Source organism: Enhydra lutris, unplaced genomic scaffold (genome assembly GCF_002288905.1).
Source record: "Enhydra lutris kenyoni isolate GAN:26980312 unplaced genomic scaffold, ASM228890v2 scaffoldscaffold22, whole genome shotgun sequence".
Lineage (NCBI taxonomy): Eukaryota > Metazoa > Chordata > Mammalia > Carnivora > Mustelidae > Enhydra > Enhydra lutris.
In genome coordinates, this window is record NW_019154106.1 from 32,669,116 (window position 1) to 32,691,145 (window position 22,030).

Here is a 22,030-nt window from a genome sequence, read left to right on the forward strand (position 1 = left end):
AAAACCAATAAAGAAAAAATATAAAAAGGAAAAAAAGAATATATATATTAGATAAACTAGTTAAAAAACGTTAAAAAAGGAAAGGGTAAAAGTTAAAAAAATTTAGCAGAAGAAGAAAAATAAATTGAAAAAGAAAAAAATTAAATTAACTGCAAGGCTAAAGAATCATGGGGAAAAAGCCATGAGTTCCGTGCTTTTCTTTCTCCTCCTTTGGAATTCCGCTGCTCTCCTTGGTATTGAAACTGCACTCCTTGGTAGTTGAACTTGGTCCTGGCTGGGTTTCTTGTTGATCTTCTGTGGGAGGGGCCTGTTGTAGTGATTCTCAAGTGTCTTTGCCCCAGGTGGAGTTGCACCGCCCTTACCAGGGGCCGGGCTGAGTAATCCACTCGGGTTTGCTTTCGGGAGCTTTTGTTCCCTGAGCGCTTTCCGTAGAGTTCCGGAGGGCGGGAATGAAGATGGCGGCCTCCCGGTCTCCGGCCCGGAGGAGCCGAGAGCCCGGGGCCCCACTACTCAGTGCGCCCTCAGAGAACAGCACCGATTTACTCCCGTCACCCTGCCTCCGGCCGCGCTCCGAGCTGACCGAGCCTGCGACCAGTTCAAGGTAACCCCGAGCTTAGAGCTTACTCCTCGGCTCTGTCTCTGTAGCCGGCTTCCCTGTTCTAATACCTGTAAGCTCTGCGACACTCAGACACCCCCGATCCTTCTGTGACCCTGCGGGACCTGAGGCCACGCTGACCCTGCATGGGCTTCACCCCGGTTAAGCCTCTGGAGCGATGTCCCTCAGCGGAACAGACTTTTAAAAGTCCCGATTTTGTGCTCCGTTGCTCCGCCGCTTGCCGGGTGCCGGCCCCTCCCCCCAAGGTCTATCTTCCCGTCGCTTTGAATTCACTTCTCCGCCAGTCCTACCTTTCCGAAAGTGGTTGATTTTCTGTTTCTAGAGTTGCTGTTCTTCTTCTCTTCGATCTCCCGTTGGATTTGTAGGTGTTTGCAATCTTTAGATAAGCTATCTAGCTGATCTCCCGCTACCTGAAGTAGTCTCAGCCTGCTACTTCTCCGCCATCTTGACTCCTCCCCCCTAACCTTATTTTTTGTATACATATAGGATATTTGTTGTTTTTTTTTTAATTTTGGGATATAATTTCTTCTAATAGATCAAAATATGCCCTAAATCTCATACAGGGCTTTGTTGTAATCTCCAGCCTAAGCACATTATCTCCACCTCTTTTTCCTTCTTCTTTCTTTTCCCAAGCAACTTATCTTATCATTTCCTTTTCTAGATTTTTTTAAATTTTTATCGATACAGTCATATTCCATCCCTTCATCATGTTTACCCTTATTTTTCTGTATTTATAAGGTTTTCTTTCTTTCTTTAAAATCTTGGGAGGTAGTTTATATTAATAAACCAAAACACACCCAAAATCAAAATCAAGTGGGTGGCTCAGTTCTGTTCACCAGTCTAATATATATATATATGTTATATATATATATATTAAATATATATATTTAAATATAAATAAAAATAAATATATATATATATATTTTTTTTCCTTTTAACCCACTTTCTTTTCCCCCCAGTTTGGGGTCTCCTCTGATTTGGTTAGTGTACATTTTTCTAGGGTCTTTTCCACCCTTTTAGTATTTTATTCCCTCATTCATATATGCTTACCTGAATAAAATAACAAAGCGGTAAAACACATCATCAAAAAAAAGAACAAGAGGCAGTACTGACATCTAGGGACCTAATTAATACAGACATTGGTAATATGTCAGATCTAAAGTCCAGAATGACTATTCTCAAGGTGCTAGCTGGGCTCAAAAAAGGCATGGAAGATATTAGAGAAACCCTTGTCTGGAGAAATAAAAACCCTTTCTGGAGAAATAAAAGAACTAAAATCTAAGCAAGTTGAAATCAAAAAAGGAATTAATGAGGTGCAATCAAGAATAGAGGCTCTTACTGCTAGGATAAATGAGGCAGAAGAGAGAATTTGTGATACAGAAGACCAAATGATGGGGAATAAAGAAGCTGAGTAAAAGAAAGACAAACAGCTATGGGACCACAAAGGAAGAATTCGAGAGATAAATGACACCATAAGACAAAACAATATCAGAATAATTGGGATTCCAGAAGAAGAAGAAAGAGAGAGGGGAGCATAAGGTATATTGGAGCAAATTATAATAGTGAATTTCCCTAATATGACAAAGGGAACAAGCATCAAAATCCAGGAAGTACAGAGAATCCCCCTCAAAAATCAATAAAAATAGGTCCACACCCCGTCATCTAATTGTAGAAATGGGAGGAAAATTACCAAACTCATTTTATGAGGACAGCATTATCTTGATCCTGAACAGACAAAGACCCCATCAAGAAGGAGCATTACAGACCAATATCCTTGATGAACAAGGATGCAAAAATTCTCACCAAAATACTAGTCAATAGGATCCAATAGTACATTAAAAGAGTTATTCACCACGACCAAGTGGGATTTATTCCTGGGCTACAAGGTTGGTTCAACATCCACAAATCAATCAATGTGAAACAATACATTAATAAAAGAAAGGACAAGAACCATATGATCCTCTCAGTAGATGCTGAAAAAGCATTTAACAAAGTATCACATCCTTTCTTGATCAAAACTCTTCATAGTGTAGGGATAGAGGGTACATACCTCAATACCATCCAAGCCATCTATGAAAAACCCACAGTGAATATCATTCTTAATGGGTAAAAACTGAGAGTTTTCCCCTAAGGTCAGAACATGGTGGGGCTGCCCACTATTATCACAGCTATTCAATACAGTACTAGAAGTCCTAGCCTCGGTGATCAGACAACAAAAAGAAATAAAAGGCATCCAAATCAGCAAAGAAGTAGTCAAATTCTCATTCTTTGCCAGATGATATGATACTTTATGTGGAAAACCCAAAAGACTCCACTCCAAAACTCATAGAAATCATACAGGAATTCAGTAAAGTGTCAGGATATAAAATCAATGCACAGAAATCAGTTACATTTCTCTTTTTTTTTTTCAAGATTTTGTTTATTTGACAGACAGAGATCACAGGTAGGCAGAGAGGTAGGCAGAGAGAGAGGGGGAAGCAGGCTCCCCACTGAGCAGAGAGCCCAATGTAGGGCTCGATCCCAGGACCCTGAGATCATGACCTGAGCCAAAGGCAGAGGCTTTAACCCCCTGAGCCACCCAGGTGCCCCAATCAGTTACATTTCTATACACCAACAGCAACACAGAAGAAAGAGAAATTAAGAAATTGATCCCATTTACAATCGCATCCAAAATCATAAGATACCTAAGAATAAACCTAACCAAAGAGGCAAAGAATCTGTACTCAGAAAACTATGAAGTACTCATGAAAGAAATTGAGGAAGACACAAAGAAATGGAAAAACTTTCCATGCTCATGGATTGGAAGAACAAATATTGTGAAATGTCTCTGCTACCTAAGGCAATCTACATATTTAATGTAATCCCTATCAAAATACCATCAACTTTTTTCAAATATATGGCACAAATAATCCTAAAATTTATATGGGACCAGAAAAGACCCCAAATAGCCAGAAGAATGTTGAAAAAGAAAACCAAAGTTGGTGGCATCACAGTTCCAGACTTCAAGCTCTATTACAAAGCTGTAATCATCAAGACAGTATGGTACTGGCACAAAAACAGACACGTAGATCAGTGGAACAGAATAGAGAGCCCAGAAACAGACCCTCAACTCTATGTCCAACTAATTTTCAACAAAGCAAGAAAGAATTTCCAATGGAAAAAAGACAGCCTCTTCAACAAATGGTGTTGGGAAAACTGGACAGCCACATGCAGAAAAACGAAACTGGACCATTTCCTTATACCACACACAAAAATAGACTCAAAATGGCTGAAAGACTTCAATGTGAGACAGGAATCCATCAAAATCCTTGGGCAGAACACAGGCAGGAACCTCTTCTACCTGAGCCACAGCAACTTCTTCCTAGAAACACCATCAAAGGTAAGGGAAACAAGGGCACAAATGAACTATTAGGAATTCATCAAGATCTAAAGCTTTGCACAGCAAAGGAAACAGTCAACAAAACCAGAAGACAACTGACAGAATGGGAGAAGATATTCGCAAATGACATATCAGATAAAGGGCTAGTATCCAAAATCTATAAAGAATTTATCAAACTCAACACCTGAAGAACAAATGACCCAATCAAGAAATGGACATAAGACATGAACAAACATCTCAGCAAAGAAGATATCCAAATGCCCAATAGACACATGAAAAAGTGTTCAAGATCACTCAGCATCAGGGAAATACAAATCAAAACCACAGTGAGATATCACCTCAAACCAGCCAGAATGGCTAAAATTAACATTAGGAAACAACAGATGTTGGTGAGGATGCGGAGAAAGGGGAATCCTCCTACACTGTTGATGGGAATGCAAGCTGATGCAGCCACTATAGAAAACAGTATGGAGGTTCCTCAAAAAGTTTAAAATAGAGCTACCCTATGAACCCAGCAATTGCACTACTGGGTATTTACCCTAAAGATACAAATGTAGTGATCCAAAGAGGCACGCACACCAAAATGTTTACAGCAGCAATGTCTACAATAGCCAAACTATGGAAAGAACCTAGATGTCCATCTACAGATGAATGTATAAGGAAGATGTGTATACACACGTGCATACACACACAAACACATACACACAATTGAATACTATGCAGCCATCAAAAGAAATGAAATCTTGCCATTTGCAATGATAAGGATGGAACTAGAGGATATTATGCTAAGTGAAATAAGTCAATCAGAGAAAGACAATTATCACATGATCTCTCTGATATGAGGAATTTGAGAGGCAGGGCAGGGGGTTACGGGGGTAGGGAGGGAAAAAGTGAAACATAATGGAATTGGGAGGGAGATAAACCATAAGAGACTCTTAATCTCATGAAACAAACTGAGGGTAGCTGGGGTTAGGGGGTAGTAATAGGGTGGCTGGGTAATGGACACTAGGGAGGGTATGTGCTATGGTGAGTGCTGTGAAATTGTAAGCCTGATGATTCACAGACCTGTACTCTTGGGTCAAATAATACATTATATGTTAATAAAAAAATTGTACTAAGAGCCTGGCCCCTGAACACATTTGAGTCTAAGATACCCAATCTAGATACTACAAATGATTAGGACAGTGTAATATAGTACTTAGGAGTATAAGCTATGGAATTAGGCCCGGCTGAGTTTAAATCTTTACCATCTTCTGACTGAACGAAATGAGTTATTAATTCCCAAGATGCTCAATTTTCTCATCAGTAAAATGTTGATGATGTCTATCTTACAGGGTCTCTGAATAAAGATAAAATTAGACTATGCTTTGCACAATGCTCAATATGTCATCACCTGGCAATAGTAGTTAGGTATATTGAATTGCTTTCCATTAACAATAATTTTTCCTCCCTGGAAAAGGATCATATATTTTTTTGCCCTTTATCTTGGGCTTAGTCATATGACTGGTTTTGGCCAATGAAATGTGAGCATAAGTAAGGTGTGTCACTTGCAGTGGAGTCTAGTTTGTACTTTATCACACAGTGAGCGCTGCAACTGATGATGGTGCAGATAGTGGCTCATCTAAATGCCTGAGTCCAGGAATGAGCTCAAGGACAATGTGAAAGAGAGTCTCTAGCTGACTCTTGACAAAGAAGGAGAGTGAATGAAAAATAAATCTTTTTTGCTTTAAGCTACTAAGATTTCAGGTGTTTGTTACTGTAGCATAACCTAGCCCATCTTGATACTGTAATGATAATAATAATAACAATAATCATTATTATTATTACTTTGATCATCACCATCATTATCCTAATTATGGCTGTTATTGAAAGTGATTGCCCTTCCCAGGTCCTCGTTTCCTATATTTTGAGGTCAAGACCAGGAGACACAGAATGTGTGCTCTTTTCTTTGTGGTCAGCTGCTCTTCCCCCTCCCTATTCCATCAACCACTCTGAATCCCCTTACTGGCTTCTCATAGCCCCCAACACTCCCAAGGACTGGAAGATTTTGAGGAAAGGGAAAAAAAAAATCATTCCTCTTTGTACTAAGATTGCCTCTCCCCTTTCACTATGAAAGTAACCAATTTTATTAATATTGCACAAAGATGTGCAAAGAAAATGTCAATTGTTCCTACATTTAATTTCATCTTTCTTCTATACCTCTAGGAGGAATTTATCTTTAGTCAAATCCAAGAAACTCAGTCTGATACAATGATATAAACCAGGAATTGGCAAACTAGGGCCTATAAGCCCACAACCTATTTAAATAAGTAAAGTTTTATTAGAACACTATATATATTGTTTATGGCTGTATTCGTGCTACAAGGACAGAGTTGAGTAGCTGTAAAAGAGTCTATATAGCTCACAAAGTATAAAATATTTTCTATTTAACTCTTTGTAGAAACAGTTTGCTGGTTTCTGAGAAGAAATTTCTTTTAAGTAAATTATCAGTCTCTTTGGGATAAAATTCTCAGTATTTCAGATTTCTGTCTCTTCACTCCTCTCCAAGATGGTGTCTGGTTTTTAGAGTGTTTGTGGTGCCTGTGATTTCATGATAAAAGGAGGAGGTAGTGCATGTGGCACCTTCAGGAGTTTTGTTTGTATCTACTGAACAGTAATTTGTATTGATTTCTCTCTGGATTAATGACCACTGACACAAGACTATTCTTACTCCTCAGTGTTCTGTTGACATTCAATGCCAAAGTTTGCAACTGGTAAAACTCATGGTGTGTTCCCTTCCTTGGTCAGGGTGTGATAGCTTCCATGCTGACTTAACTACCGGTAATGTCACAGACTCCATCAAGAGGCAGCTGTTACTCCCATGAAGTCCTCAACTATAGGACCACTTTTTCTTTATGCCAGGAATCCCTTCTGGGAAACCCCCCAGACAAAATTTCCAGTAACCTCCACATCCTATCTCAGGGACATGTGGGTAATTCTGGCTCTTACTGAAGCTTCATGGGAAGTAAGAATAGTTTGAGAGGGCTACACCCTGGTTTTTCCCTCCACTTAACCAAACTGTGATGCTTAGTTGCAAGAGGGATAGATGGTCTATAAGGAATTTACCTTCTAGCATCCTAAGTGAAGAGGGAGCAGAAATCTCTTACCCTTCAGCATTCCCTCCTACCCTTCTAACATTCTTCTCTCCTCTGATATTTCATTCTAAAGGAGGAAGACAGCAACACATGGCTAACCATATGCTGCTTCTACTTCTCTCTTTCCTCATTCTCTTCAAATCCCTCTAAGTGATATGAATATTTCCACCTGGATCTTCCTATATATTAAGGATGTCTATAAAACTCCATAATCATACCTACCAGGTTAGACTCTTAACATATTAATAATTAATAGGCAAGATGGGGAGAAAGTGAAGATACAAGACATTCAGTATATTAGTTTCCCTCAACAAACTCGGGCATGAAGACCATTGTATTGTTAGAGCTCTGAAAAACCCTAATTGGGATGCCAGATGCTGAATTTTATCTTTCTTTTCATTCTTGCTGAAATACATAATAGATGTAGCTCTTGAACTTACTGAAGAGAAAGTCATATACACTGAAAAGTGGAAGAAAAGAGCACATTAAAAGCATTAAAAAATATTGTTCACATTACACATGCACAGGATCAAATCCATTTGAAGAGACCAGGCATCCATGAATAACTTAAAAAATTAAATATTAAATATGGAAGCCCTACCACCAATGCAGAGGGATCATATTTAAGCCTCCCTTTTAATCAAGGTTTTTGGATCCCCCCAACCCCAAGATGTGGACTAAGTATTTTACAAGGTGAGATTTTCGTTCAAGTAAATGGGCATTTCTTAGCCCTTATCTCCATATCTTTAAAATGAAATAGTTGAATCAGAAGCTGATTGAGGTTATTCTTGGCTCTAGAATCAATTCCAGAATGAGGCAATGTAGAATAGAACAGTGTTGGGGTCTTACAGCTCTGTATCTGAATGCTCTCTCTGACACTTAGTGGTTTGTGTAACCATTCACAGCCGGTACCTGAGCTTCTATATCATGGGTCTCTGTTCCTAATGGATTAGGAACTCACCATGGTATTTGATTATTTCCTCCCATCCAGACCACATTGGTTTACATTATGGGCTTGCCACAGGCAAAAAATTAACAATCCCAACCACCCTCCTTTAAACAAAAATATATTTATTACTTCTAACCAAAAGGATAATTGTTCTACCCAGAATATCACATGCATCAGCAAAGTTAAATTCCGATTTGGCAGACTGTCAGAATCTCATCAAACACCCCTCTCTTCTTATCTTTCCCATACAATCATTGAAGACCTAGTTCCCAGACTTGAGGCATGTAAGGACTTGGAGGCTGAAGCTTTCAAGGGTCCTCCATATTTACAGTTCCTGATGCCTGAAAATCCCCCAAAATGTCTTTCTTTGTGATCATGTTATGATTTCCCCAGACTGTGAAGTTACAACTCAAAATGATACCTGATCACTCATTCAATGACCACTCTAAAATTATTTTGTCAGGTACTAGAAAGTCGGGAAGAGACAATGATGTTAACTGTTTTAAAGACTTCAGGCCATGGGAAAAATCTGGGATTGGCCACAATTTTGATCAACGTCAAATCTTGGCATGGAAATTAGAAGATCAGTATCATCCAAAGACTAAAAAGTACTAAAGGAAAAATAGTTTTGGTTTTTACTCTTGCTAAAGTATTTCTAATATTTCTTTAGGCTAGAAATCACCATTTCTATAGTTAGTTACAACGACCTTTTTATTATTAGGGAAAAAGAAGTATGAAAGTACCATACCTAGAAGTTATGATGACAATTATCATGTACACGTGTATGCATGTTCACTAGAGGTCTGAAACACTCCTCAAGAACTATTATCCTTTGTGACCTTCAACACAGACCTTCCCACTTTACCCAGCAGAAGAGGACAAGAAAAGGCTCAGGGTCAGGCAGAGTGGGGAGAACATCAGTTATACTAAAGGAGGAGTCCAAGGGCAGGGCAGATTCAACAGATCTCCTTGAGACTATGGGATGGGTGTGAATCTGAAGCAAGGGAGAATGCCGGAGATCATATGAGGGGCAAAATAACATATACCAGGTCTCATTTACTATTCATACCAAGCCTATGAGTTAGGAGCAGATAAGTTATATAAGTTGCCCATGGTCATATAGCAGAGTCAAGATTAAAAACCACACAGACAGAATCTAGACAGAGCTTCTCCACCACTCTCTCTACTCCCTCCACCTCCTAGAATATGGACTGCATAAATCATAATAGAAGAAATAAGAAGTAGCTAAGATCAGAAGGTTAAGAAATTGAGTAAAAAAATTTAAGGCAAGACAGTGCAGAATGTAGGCCATGCACAATATCTAGGTATCTATGAATGTTCTTTGTGGGGACCTTCCTATATCACAAAGACTCTGAAGTGGATTAATAATTCAGATGTTAGGTTTTTCAGAGATCATTAATCCAAGAACTATTGCCTTTAGTAAAAGGGCAATGGGAAGTAAGCAGCTCTTACATATAAATAAATCTCTAATTAATGAAGATAACTGGACCAAAGGGGGAAATTTTAGTGGGGTCAATACAAAAAAAAAGGACAAATAGAGTCAGGAATGGGATTTTAGAGACTTGAGAAATTATCATTTCTTTGATAATCACCAACATAGTTGCTCAATTTTTTAGGATATAGACATAATTCAATAAATACTACTGAGTGCATCTGTTAGATATTTAAGTATCAGGCTTTGTATGAAAAATAAAAAAAAGTGATTGTCCCTGGACTCAGAGGGCTTATAATCCAGTGAGATGCATATATCCATAAAGAAAACAACCAAATTTATATTTTTCTTTAAAAAAGGGACATGTGGGGGCGCCTGGGTGGCTCAGTGGGTTGAGCTGCTGCCTTCAGCTCGGGTCATGATCCCAGGTCCTGGGTTCGAGCCCCACATCGGGCTTTCTGCTCAGCGGGGAGCCTGCTTCCTCCTCTCTCTCTGCCTGCCTCTCTGCTTACTTGTGATTTCTCTCTGTCAAATAAATAAATAAAAATCTAAAAAAAAAAAAAAAAAAAAGGGACATGTGAGGGAGTGTCTGGGTGACTCAGTTGGTTGAGCATCTGCCTTTAGCTCAGGTCACAATCTGAGGTTCCTGAAATTAATTGGCTCCCTGCTTAGTGGGGTGTCTGCTTGACCCTCTCCTTCTGCCCCCCAACCTGCTCATGCGCTCTCTCTCTCTCTCTCTTACGCTCTCTGACTTGCTCACTCTGCTTTCTCTCTCTCTCTCTCAAATAAATACAATATTTTAAATAAATAAATAAACAAATAAAGAGGCACCTGAGTGGCTTAGTCATTGGGTGTCTGCCTTCGGCTCAGGTCACAATCCCAGGGTCCTGGGTCTGAGTCCCACATCAGGCTCCTTGATGGATGGGAGGCCTGCTTCTCCCTTTGCTGCTCCCCCTGCTTGTGTTCCCTCTCTTGTGTCTCTCTCCCTCTGTCAAATAAATAAATCAATAATCTTTAAAAAATAAAAATAAATAAAATAAATAAAAGGTGGACATGTGAAAACATGTTCAAAGTGTGTAAACTGTCATTCTCTCTCTTTTTTGGGCACTGATTAAAATTAAGTTCCTCTCACCCCAACACATACCCTTATACTACAGTTTCCATGGGGACTGAGAATTTATATTGTGTGACAAAATGTCATTAGATTTAAGAACCTTAGTGCATGAAGCAAACACTAGTATTTGCATCCACTGGAGCCACCAGGAGAGGTGGCTAGGGGTAAAAAACTAAAGATAACTGAGTAACATTCACACCACTTTGTAAAGATTTGTCCTTTCTCTGAACTCTAAAACACAATTTAGCTCTTTATCATAGTGTCTTTCTAACTGTTCCCCAGTTGTTAACTTTATGTCCTCATCCCCAAACTAAGTTACAAAAGTCTGAAGAGCAGAGACTGAGTCTTCAGCTTCCACATGCTCAATATCCAGCTCAATGTCAAATACAGAGGCAGTGTCTGGTACTGACTCCCTTGAACTGAATGGGAAAGATCTTAGTCGAGAGAGATGAAGGTTCAGAGGTATTTGGTAAGTAAAGATTAGGATAGGTTTTGCATTTTATAGCCTCACGTTTTGGAAATATCTGAATTTTCAGGGAAAGGTATGCAGATAGCGCAAATCAGAAATAAAGTTAAAGGCAGCCTAGAGAGTCAGGAGACTGGATGAGCCTCAATTCCATGCTTATATCATTATTTACTTTCATTTATTTACAATGAGTATATATGTTTCCCCTTAGTGATGTTTCACGGTAGAAACTATTAACCCAGAAGACACACAAACCAAGAAATCAAAGTGTTCACTAAATACTCACTGATCCCTGTAGTGTGTCCAGTAGGGAACTGATTATGTACACATAAAGCTCTCTGGTGGCCACAAAGGGCAGCAAAAGCCACAACCGCTGTCCTTTCGATACCTGTGGGATTTAGTGGTGGCTCAAATAGCCCCCAGGATAGTCACCTGTGTTTCTCTCTGTCTTTTGTTCGCTCATTGATCGTTTATTCTCACAGTATATTATTGAAACTCTGAGATATGGCAGGACCAGTAATTATGCCATGTGTCTAAATAACACTAATGAAAAGTGTGGCACCCCTCATGCATTCAGAAGCCAATGTCTGAGGAATTTGGTGAGACATAAAGAAGGGTAGAATCCAAAGGAGAGAAAGTAGTGCTATATTTGGGCCCATTTCTCAGCAAGGATCTTTTCATGCTTAAATGTATTTTTCTTTTTCACTGAACTTTCCTACATAATCTCTTCCTTAGGCCTGGATTGTGCTTGAGTTTTTCTTTAACTAAAGACAGCAGAGATTCTGGTATGAGGGCCTCACTTAGCTTTCAGAGAGATGGCATGTGATTAGACAAGACTATGGGATTTTTAGCTTTTCTCCTACCCTCTCTTTTGCAAGGGATTTGTTTAGAAGTTATCTGAAATCCTTGACTTTTCAATGAATAACTAAAACATATAAGCTAGTATAAACTTTCAGACACTGACTTGGCAAGGGGCTGTACATTATAATTCCTCACAATTGGATGGGACGCTAGAAACAATGTGGAGGAGGGGTGAGGTGGTAGTGAATATACCCATTACTAATATGCTTATCACCTCAGCATCTACATCAGGGGAAGGCTAACAAATTAGAGGGACCAGCCAGACTTTAGTTACTAAAGATCCAAACCCAGTCTGTCCTTTTCCTTCTTTATCCCTTGCTGTCTTCCCACAGCCCATGCTCCACCCCTTCTGAGCTAAGGAGAGTGTCTCAAACACCTTTCATGAGATATTACCTCTTTTGTATCAGTTCTTCTTTCTGTCTGTACAAACACCTCCCTCAGAGCCTTAGCACATGTCATCACACTGCTTTACAAGAGTCTTTACTTGGCTATCCCTATGGTTTCTCTTTCCCACTAGCCTAGGATGCTCATGAGGGTGTGACCATGTGGTAATTACTCTGAATCTCTAGAATTTAGCATAATGACTGACACATAATAGATTCACAATGGATATTTAAAATAAATGGGGGCACCTGGGTGGCTCAGTGGGTTAAAGCCTCTGCCTTCGGCTCAGGTCATGATCCCAGGGTCCTGGGATCGAGCCCCACATCTGGCTCTCTGCTCAGCCGGGAGCCTGCTTCCTCCTCTCCCTCTGCCTGCCTCTCTGCCTACTTGAGATCTCTGTCTGTCAAATAAATAAATAAAATCTTTTTAAAAAAATAAAAATAAAATAAATGAACTTATGGGATGCCAGGGTGGCACAGTCAGTTAGGCATCCCACTCTTGGTTTTGGCTCAGGTCATGATCTCAGGGTCCTGAGAAAGAGTCCCATGTGGGGCTCCATGCTCAGCATGTAGTCTGCTTCAGACTCTCCCACTCCTTCTGCCCTGCCCTGCTGCTCACTCTCTCTGTCTTTCTCTCAAATAAATACATTTTTAAAAAATAAAATAAATGAATTTATAGTAATAATTGATATTTGTTCCACACAAACTATGTGTCAGTTACTGTGATAAGTATTTTATACACATTAATTCATTTAATCATTACACACACAAACTATGTGTTAGTTACTGTGATAAGTATTTTTTTTTTAAAGATTTTATTTATTTATTTGACAGAGAGAGATCACAAGTAGATGGAGAGGCAGGCAGAGAGAGAGAGAGAGAGAGGGAAGCAGGCTCCCCGCCAAGCAGAGAGCCCGACGCGGGACTCGATCCCAGGACCCTGAGATCATGACCTGAGTCGAAGGCAGCGGCTTAACCCACTGAGCCACCCAGGCGCCCCTGTGATAAGTATTTTATACACATTAACTCATTTAATCATTACAAAACCCTATGAGGTGGAAACTGTTATCTTCCTCATCTCAAAACTCTTTGTGCCTCAGTTTTCTCTTCATAGAAGGTGATGACAATAGGACCTATAGAGATAACTAAGGCACAGAGAGGCACAAAATGAATTGTTCAAGGTAATTCCAAGAGCCTGGGGCTGAATTTGAACTCAGGCCATCGGAACACAGAGCCTAAGCTCCTATTCACCACACAGCACTGAATGAATGAGAGTGCTCAGGCCCCTCTGAGATCCAAGTGTCTTTTCACAAAATAAACTCAGAATGATTAGTTAAAAACCATCAGTGTTTTAATGATGTATTTTCAATACTAATTTGACATCTAGAATAATAGAATTTATAACCAAAAGAAAAACAGGAACTCATATTGTCCAATGGTTTTCAAATTTTCTTGGCAGTGGGACTTCTCCCAGGCAAAATCTTTAGCAGAAGCTCAAGAGGTAAAACAAATGGCAGTGATTAGTTGAAGTGGGCTAGGGATGGGGAGTTTGATATCCCTATTTTAAGACCTCCTCCCCTTCTTCATGGGTGACTTTAAGCATCTCAATACAGAAGTAGATGTAGATGTAGAACATTTAGATCTTACTGCTCTAGCCCAGATCCCTTCAATTAAAATATGAGAAATAAAAGATTCTGAAACACTATACCATTTTCCCAAGGACACACAGCCAGTAAATAGCAGAAATCAGGTGTTCTGGCTCCAAGATCAATGTTCTTTCCCCTACATCATGCCAGTAGAATTGATTCCCAACCCTAGTTTCATGCTACCAGAGGCTGTCCTAGTTATCTTATATTGCAAAGGATGTAGCAAAATTCTCAAAGCAAAAGTGGTAGTTTACTTTAAAATTTTGTAAATGCCATATTTTTGGTGTTGACCAGGGAATGGCACAAACTTCATATAATCAAATGATAATAACATAGTATCAGTGCTAAGGTATTGCACATCTAAAAAGGTTGAAGTCCACAGTAATATTCAACCATGCAAATTACACCCACATATTCAAACTCTGACCTTGAACAACTAATCCTTAGCAAATCCACAATCCATTAGTTTTACACAGTTGTATTTGGTGGGAGCAGTGAGTGAGTCGATGTTTTTCAAAACAAGGTGATGAAAGCCCAGTGTTTACTGTACTAACGTGGGCTCCTCTCTGCTCAGAATTTTCAGAATTTTAATAATAACCAACGTCAATGTTTAATTTAAAGCTAGAGCACACTGGTTAAGAAACTGCTAAAAATAATCTGCTTCATATTGATGGCTTTGGCTTTGTTGACTCATAAAATGTCAGGGTTGAAGAAAAATAACTAACGGAAGCTTCAGCTGTGATTGTACCTTTAATTATTGATGCTCCATTCTTAGTCTTCAGGCCCAAAAGCTAAGATCCGAAGTGCTAGAAGAGAGGTCACATGATGAACTAAGCATGGGTTGGCTTACTCTGGATTCTGTCCCCAAGACTCCCAAACTTAGCAGCTTACAGTAAAAACAGTGTAGTCCAAATTTCGACTGGTTTCATAGGATCCTTCACACTGGATGGTAAAAAGAGGAGGGGGGGGGCACAAGCTGCCAGATCTGAGAAGTAGAGAGAAACTAAGAGATGCCTATGTCCTTAACACAATCAAATATGAAGATCTGTGCTTATAAATCTATGAGATTGGTTTCCACATTCTTCCCATTAAGAGCAAAGTCTTCAAAATCACCCAGGAGATTCAAAATCCATCACTGTTCAGATGGAACTGTTTATTGGGGTTGAGGACCAGCCAAACTGAGTTCTAGTGCTGGTTTTGCCTTATGTAATATATATATTACTAAATCTCATAGAGTGCCTCCCTCACTGTATGCCTAACGTAACTAAAAGTCCTTACTGACCTTCAACTACCATTTACTGAGGCCAGACATTGTGTTGGGTGTTTTACATACATTAAATTATTTCATTCTATACTTACATAAGGGACTAATGTTTTAATCTTTGTCCCCAGATAATGCTAGTCAATTCTGTGAACCCTGTACTCATAAAGTGAAAAGCCAGAATTGATTTCTAAAAATCACAAATGGAAACATGACATAGGCTTTCCAGGAGGTATCAACATGCAGGTGAATCACGAATTGCTCATGACAATGGGAATAAGTCAGCATTCAAAGTATTTTTTTTTGTCTCCAGTTCCTTTTTCTAAAATTTATCAATTTCTGACATTTTCACGCAGCAAGAATATAAAGTCAAAGGAAACCTATGCACTCACCACCCCCCACGGGATCTGATTCAATGGTTTGCAGCTTTGAGGTACAGCAGGCAGACAGAGCCTTTGGACATTTCGAGAGCAGTTAGAGAAGCGCCTGCCACAAGATGTGCCTCTCAACTCTGCTGGCCTAACAACCCAAACCCAGACCCACCATGGGGTGGGAAGGCATCACAAGCTGCTTCATTGTGCTTCTAGAAAGCCAGAATAGAGAGGGTGGTTCTGAATAACAAAACTCAGACCAGCCTCAGAAATATTTTCATGTGACACCGGTGTCAGCTGCACATGGAATTGCTTCTCCCAAAGCAAAAAGGAGTTTGTTCTGAACCAGCCACACTCTTAGGCTCAGACACATTTCTTCCATTCATCATCCCTGCAATCAACCTTTTCTGAGAGCCAACTTGTACCAGCTGACTGGAGGCCTATACCTTATACAGCAAAATGGGGAAATGGGGGAAGTGTTAACAACTAACATGGTACCAGGTACTAAATCCTATATGAACAAAGAAGAATGGAAGTGAAGATAGATTATGGGGAAAAAAAGGTCCAGAGGAGTTTCCCAGATCAGATTGCCAGATTTGGAAAATCAAAAATAGAAGGTTCAAGTTAAATTTGAATTTCAGACATACAACCAATACTTCTTAAAATATAAGTATTTGGGGACAATATAAGAAACACTGATACTTTAAAACAATATTTGTTATATATCTTAAATCAAATTTAGCTAGTATCCTATATTATATTTGGCAATATTCTTCCCAGGGGATGTTGCCTGGATTTGTCTTGCTTTGGGAGAAGGTTGGGAGATGTTATATCCATCGACTTGATTTATTGAGGATGAAATAGAAGTGTACATAGGAGTGACCTGACAGACTCTGTCCCTCCATCCTTGCATCCTGCTGATGCCATTTAACCTTGACCTTCAGGTTCAAACCCACCCAGGTTCTGATCCTATTCCTCTTAATCAAAAGAGTCAGTAGGACATGTGATTTAACACCACTTATCTTGCTCCTGATCCTGCTCAGTACCAGGCATGACCGAAATAAGTTTTTGAGCTATATGAATAAGTGAGGGTCTGAGTTACTACCTGGGTTTTTTCCTTAATTTTTGTGCCCAAGTTCAGGAAAAGGACTCCTGGCAGAATCGGGCATATGATAGATACTTGATAAACACTGATGTTTAATTCCGCATCATGAAGAAATGGACCAAAAGGTAAAAGATTTGGCCCCAAGTTTGCATCCTTACACAACTTCTCCCACTCCCTAACCTTTGGTTCGCTCATCTGTAAAATTGCTGAGTCAAATATATAGGTGATCTGTCTCCCTAAGCCCTTTTAAGTCATCTGAACTGTTTTGCCTATGTGTATATCCATGGCCAGCCCTAGGTATTAAAAAAAATTCATAAAGCTGTTCAATTTCCCTTTTAGGGAGGCCAAGATTTAATGTGTTAAGATAATATTGAGCAATAACTCATTGGGAAGTTATTTTTGCTAAACTTAGCCATGTTTTAATTTCATAATTCAACACAAATCCTTCCAAATTTCTAATCCTGGGACTAGTTTCAAATCCTTGGAATTTGTCTATCTTTATAATGCCCCAAATAATAAGCAAGTCTTTTGACAAAAAAATAGCTATTTATGCATAATCTTGGTATAAATGCTGCCTCTTTAGCCTAGCTATTTTAAAAGGCAAACATTTTTCTCTCAACAAACAATTTTTTTCTCTGTTAATTTTCTTTAGTTTCTTCTTCTGTATATTATAATTAACAGGCAAATTATGGTTGAAGTTTTCCCCTCAAAATGTATTCAATTAAATTAGTGGTACTTGACCTTAACTGCACTTTAAGAAACACCTGGAGAGCTTTTAAAATGACTAAGGACAAGGTCTCACCTTAGATAAATTAAATTAAAATCCTGTGGGGGGAAGGAACCCCTGACTGGCCAGTGATTCTAAAGTACAGCCAGGATTGAGATCTACTGAATTAAGACACCAAAGTTGTTTCCATGGCATTATGACTATAATATTATCCTTACAAGATACGTGAGGTGAATAGTAGGTCATTCAGTCTGGGAGTATTATGGAGAGATGGATTGGGGATGGGGTGGGATGCTGATTAACTCTAGAGTTACTTAGAGGTAACTCTAAGGGTCTAATGCCACAGAGGACATTTAGGCATCATTATCACTGGGTGGAGATGGATATTCAGAGAGGTCTCTGGGGTTTAGGAAGAGAACAATTCTAAAACTACTACACTTGCAATGCCACATGAGCACGTAAAAGAAGAGCTTGACATCTCCTCCCATGGACCAGATTACAGACGCCCTTTCAAAAACTTCTTTCTGGGGTGCCTGGGTGGCTCAGTCAGTTAAGCGCCTGCCTTCAGCTCAGGTCAGGAGCTAGGGGTTCTGGGATCGACCCTACATTGGACTCCCTGCTCAGTGGGGAGTCTGCTTTTCCCACTCCCTCTGTCCCTACCCACCCTGCTCATGCTCTGTCTCTGCCTCTCTCAAATAAATAAATGAAACCTTATTAAAACAAAACAAAACAAAACAAAACAAAAACAAAAAACCTTCTTTCTTAGCCATCACATCTCAACCCCAGAAAAGGTAAGTTCAGTCCTTCAAAAAACCTGATCTTCCTCCATCCTTATCCATTGCAAGCTTTCTTTGACTTCCTCTTCTTCTTCATTCTCTTTCTCTTCCTCTCCCCAGCATCACTGCAAGTGTTTCTGAAAGGAGAAGGAGGAAAAGGCGGAAATGGAGGAGGAAAAGGCAGGTGCAGGGTCATCTGCACAGAGTGACCAGTAAAGAAAAGTCTGCTTTTCTTTCTTCTCCTGGTCTCATTCTGGGGGCATTCAGAGAGTTAACAGTTACTGAGCACTTACAGTGTTCCAGCTTAAGTTTCTCTTCATTTTCTTATCTTTGTTTAATTCTTGCCGCCATCCTCTGCAGAGTGACCAATATTATCCTCACTTGGCATTTGAGGAGCCAGAGCCTTCGAGATGTAAGAGCTTGTATAATGTCACACACCGTATAATCATCAATCTATGTGCATCTCGATTGCTACTTCCTCTATGATCAAGACTCCCAACCTTTGGTAGAAAGTAACACCCCTCTCTGGGCTTCCACAGCACTCAGTTTCCCTTTTAAGAACATGCTTTGTTTGGCTTCCTGTGGTAATTTGCAAACCTCTATACATCTTTACTCTGTGAAGGTATTGACTATGTCCTATTTAGGTATGTCTTCAACGTCAGCACAATATTTGGTATGGGACATGGGCAATAAACACTAGGTGAGAGCAGAATGCATCTGGGAGTGAAGGAGGGTATGCTTAAATAGCTGACTATTTCATTTAGCAATTTATGGTCTCAAGTGCCAAGGAAGCTTCTGAGTAAAGGATTTGATATCTGGAAACTTGTTTTAAACTTACAAGTTCAGGGGCGCCTGGGTGGTTCAGTAGGTTAAAGCCTCTGCCTTCGGCTCAGGTCATGATTCCAGGGTCCTGGGATCTAGCCCCGCATCGGATTCTCTGCTCAGCGGGGAGCCTGCTTTCTCCTCTCTCTCTCTGCCTGCCTCTCTGCCTACTTGTGATCTCTCTCTGTCAAATAAATAAATAAAATCTAAAAAAAGTAAAATAAAATAAACTTACAAGTTCAATTAATTAAAGATATCCACTGTAGAGGAAGGGGCTGGGGCACCAACCAAGCAGCCTGTGCTGGAACTGGGTTTTAAAGGCTCTAAATTTGGGGAAGATGTTATACTAGCAGCTGTCCAAAATAAGAAGAGCTAGCAGAATCAGTCCAGAAATAGCGAGTTGATTTTGTCTCACGTATCTCATCCACTGCAAATGGTAATGATTGCTGGAGGAGCTCAACTGGGAATGATCTGAGACAGCATCCAGCCAGCAGGAACAGAGTACCATGTTTGACTAGCAATGCCTACCCTGGGTAAGGGAAGGGGAGGGAGGGTTGTAGCCTAAAGAGGTAATAGGGAGATCAGGCCTAGGAATATCCACAAATACCATCTCATGGGGTCAGAGCTATTGAGAATCAGATGAGGTATCCAGGTGTGTATGACTGACTTAATGTATCAGGAATCAGGGTGAGCAGAAAGCATGTGCTAAGAAGGACAACAGAGCCAGGCAGAACACAACCACAGCCTCTGCACCTCAGACTTGCATATCCCAGGGCCCACCTCAGAACTGTGAATTCAACGCCTCACATGGAGAAGCATGGCAGCATCAATGAGGACATAATGAAATTAGTTCAGTTAGCTTTAGTAGGTGTAAATAGATTAGATCCTGTGGAGAACTAGGCTGATATTCATTTAAATTAATTCCAGATGAGAAAATAGAAGTAACAGAAAACAACACAATGCTCTTATTGCAAAACTCAGTCTTGTGTTATCCTTTAGAGACATAAATGTTTTTAAATAAATGTAAGAATAGAAAGTCCACGCCAGAATTCAAATAATTTGCTATCACTTGGTTTGAGATCACAATGATTAATATTTTGAATACATACAAGTTAGCTCATGAAATGTGCTTCTTTTGAAACCTCTATTCTCAAAACTAATATTTTTAAGGAGAGTAATTTTGCTTTAATTGGAGTTGTTAACCTCAAAACATTTGAAGACTTGTTCTTGAAGAGGAAATATAATTCATTGCAAAGATATTGGTGAAATGAGCATATTTTCATTGCTAGGTTGGAAACCCTTATATAAATAAGCATATAAGTGTAGGACTACCAGTCAAGGTAGAAATTGCTTGTTGTACTGTCCTCAGTTGGACACTAACCAGAGTTTAGATGTTATGATTCTCCATTGTAACCAAAGGAGTTAAAAATTCTGGCTTTCTTGTGTTACAAGTAAAGATAAGTTTCTCCTTTCTCATGGTTCCAATCATCCTAGTAAATGTGTCTTCCTTTTAAACTGTAGACTATTTATCAAGGTTTCCACAATTTCACCCAACTGGACTGTGCAGAGTCACAGAAAGCCAAGGAATGGAGCTGTTTCATGAGGGAAAGCAGAGGAGAAGATAAGACATGGGGAAGAAAAGTGGGTGGGTGGTGATGGGGTATTCGGTAGGGCTGGATTCTATACCTGTGCCTTTGGTGCTGTGTACATTCTAAGATATTGGTTCTTTCTGTAACTTTATTTTTTTTAAAGATTTTATTTATTTGTTTGTCGGAGAGACAGAGAGAGCACAAGCAGGGGGAGCAGCAAACAGAGGGAGAAGCAGGCTCCCTGCTGAGCAAGGAGCCCAATGCAGGACTCAATCCCAGGACCCTGGGATCATGACCTGACCCAAAGGCAGATGTTTATCTGACCGAGACCCCCAGGCATCCCAACTTCTTATAACTGTAAAATAAACTTTTTTTCTGTTAGAAAAATGAGACCTGTTTATTGTATTAAAATTTTTAATAAAAATATAGGAATGCAAAGAAAACTACAATCATGTAACCATATGTGGCTACTGAATAACTTAGGCATATAACTTTCCAGTCTTTAAATGTATATAATACATATAGTATGTATAATAAATCATACTGTATATACTGATTTTTAACCTATTTTTAATTTGAAATGTATCATAAGTATCTTTCTATGTCAACAAATATTTAATATACTAGGTTTTCAATCTCTGGATATAACTCCATTGAGTTAATGTACCACAAATTACTTAACTATGCACTTGCTAGCAGTTAGTTATACCAGTTTTCACTATTATAATTGTTATAATAAATGTCTCACAGCAAAATCTTTGTGCAGGTGCATGATTAGATTATTAGAATACATTTTTTAAAGTGGATCACCTGTTCCAAAGGGTAGGTGCTTTCTTCTTTTCTACCATTTTATTTATTTATTTTTCCTTTTAAGATTTTATTTAAATTCAAATTAATTAATATATAGTCTATTATTAGTTTCAGGGGTGGACTTTAGTGATTCATCACTTGTATATAACACTCAGTGCCCATCCCAACAAGTACCTTCCTTAATGCCCATCACCCATTTACTCCACACCCCACCCACCTCCCTTCTAGTAACTCTCAGTTTACTCCCTATAGTTAAGGGTCTCTCATGATTTTCCTCCCTCTCTATTTTTATCTTATTTAATTTTTCCTTCTCTTCCCCTAGGTTCATCTGTTTTATTTCTTAAATTCCACATATGAGTGAAATCCTATGGTATTTGTCTTTCTATGACATATTTCACTTAGCATAATACCCTCTGGTTCCATCCACATCATTCCAAATAGTCAGATTTCATTCCTTTGATGGCTAAGTAATATTCCATTGTATATATATATATATATACTACATTTTTTTATCCATTCATCAGTCGATAGTTGGGCTCTTTCCATATTTTTGGCTATTGTGAATATT

At 39.3% G+C, this 22,030-nt stretch overlaps 1 protein-coding gene across 3 annotated transcripts in view; it reads right to left on the minus strand.

Moving 5' to 3' along the window:
* LOC111150262 (methyltransferase like 15) overlaps nucleotides 1-22,030 on the minus strand; it is a 398,977-nt gene that overhangs the window by 49,154 nt on the left and 327,793 nt on the right. For 2 of the 3 annotated variants that reach the window (XR_002640797.1, XR_002640795.1), the window contains one exon: nucleotides 18,349-18,378. The exons of the other annotated variant lie outside the window; for it this stretch is intronic. The gene's annotated coding sequence lies outside the window, so the exon portion shown is untranslated. Of the gene's footprint in view, nucleotides 1-18,348; nucleotides 18,379-22,030 lie in introns of those variants that run through there. 3 annotated transcript variants of the gene reach the window in all.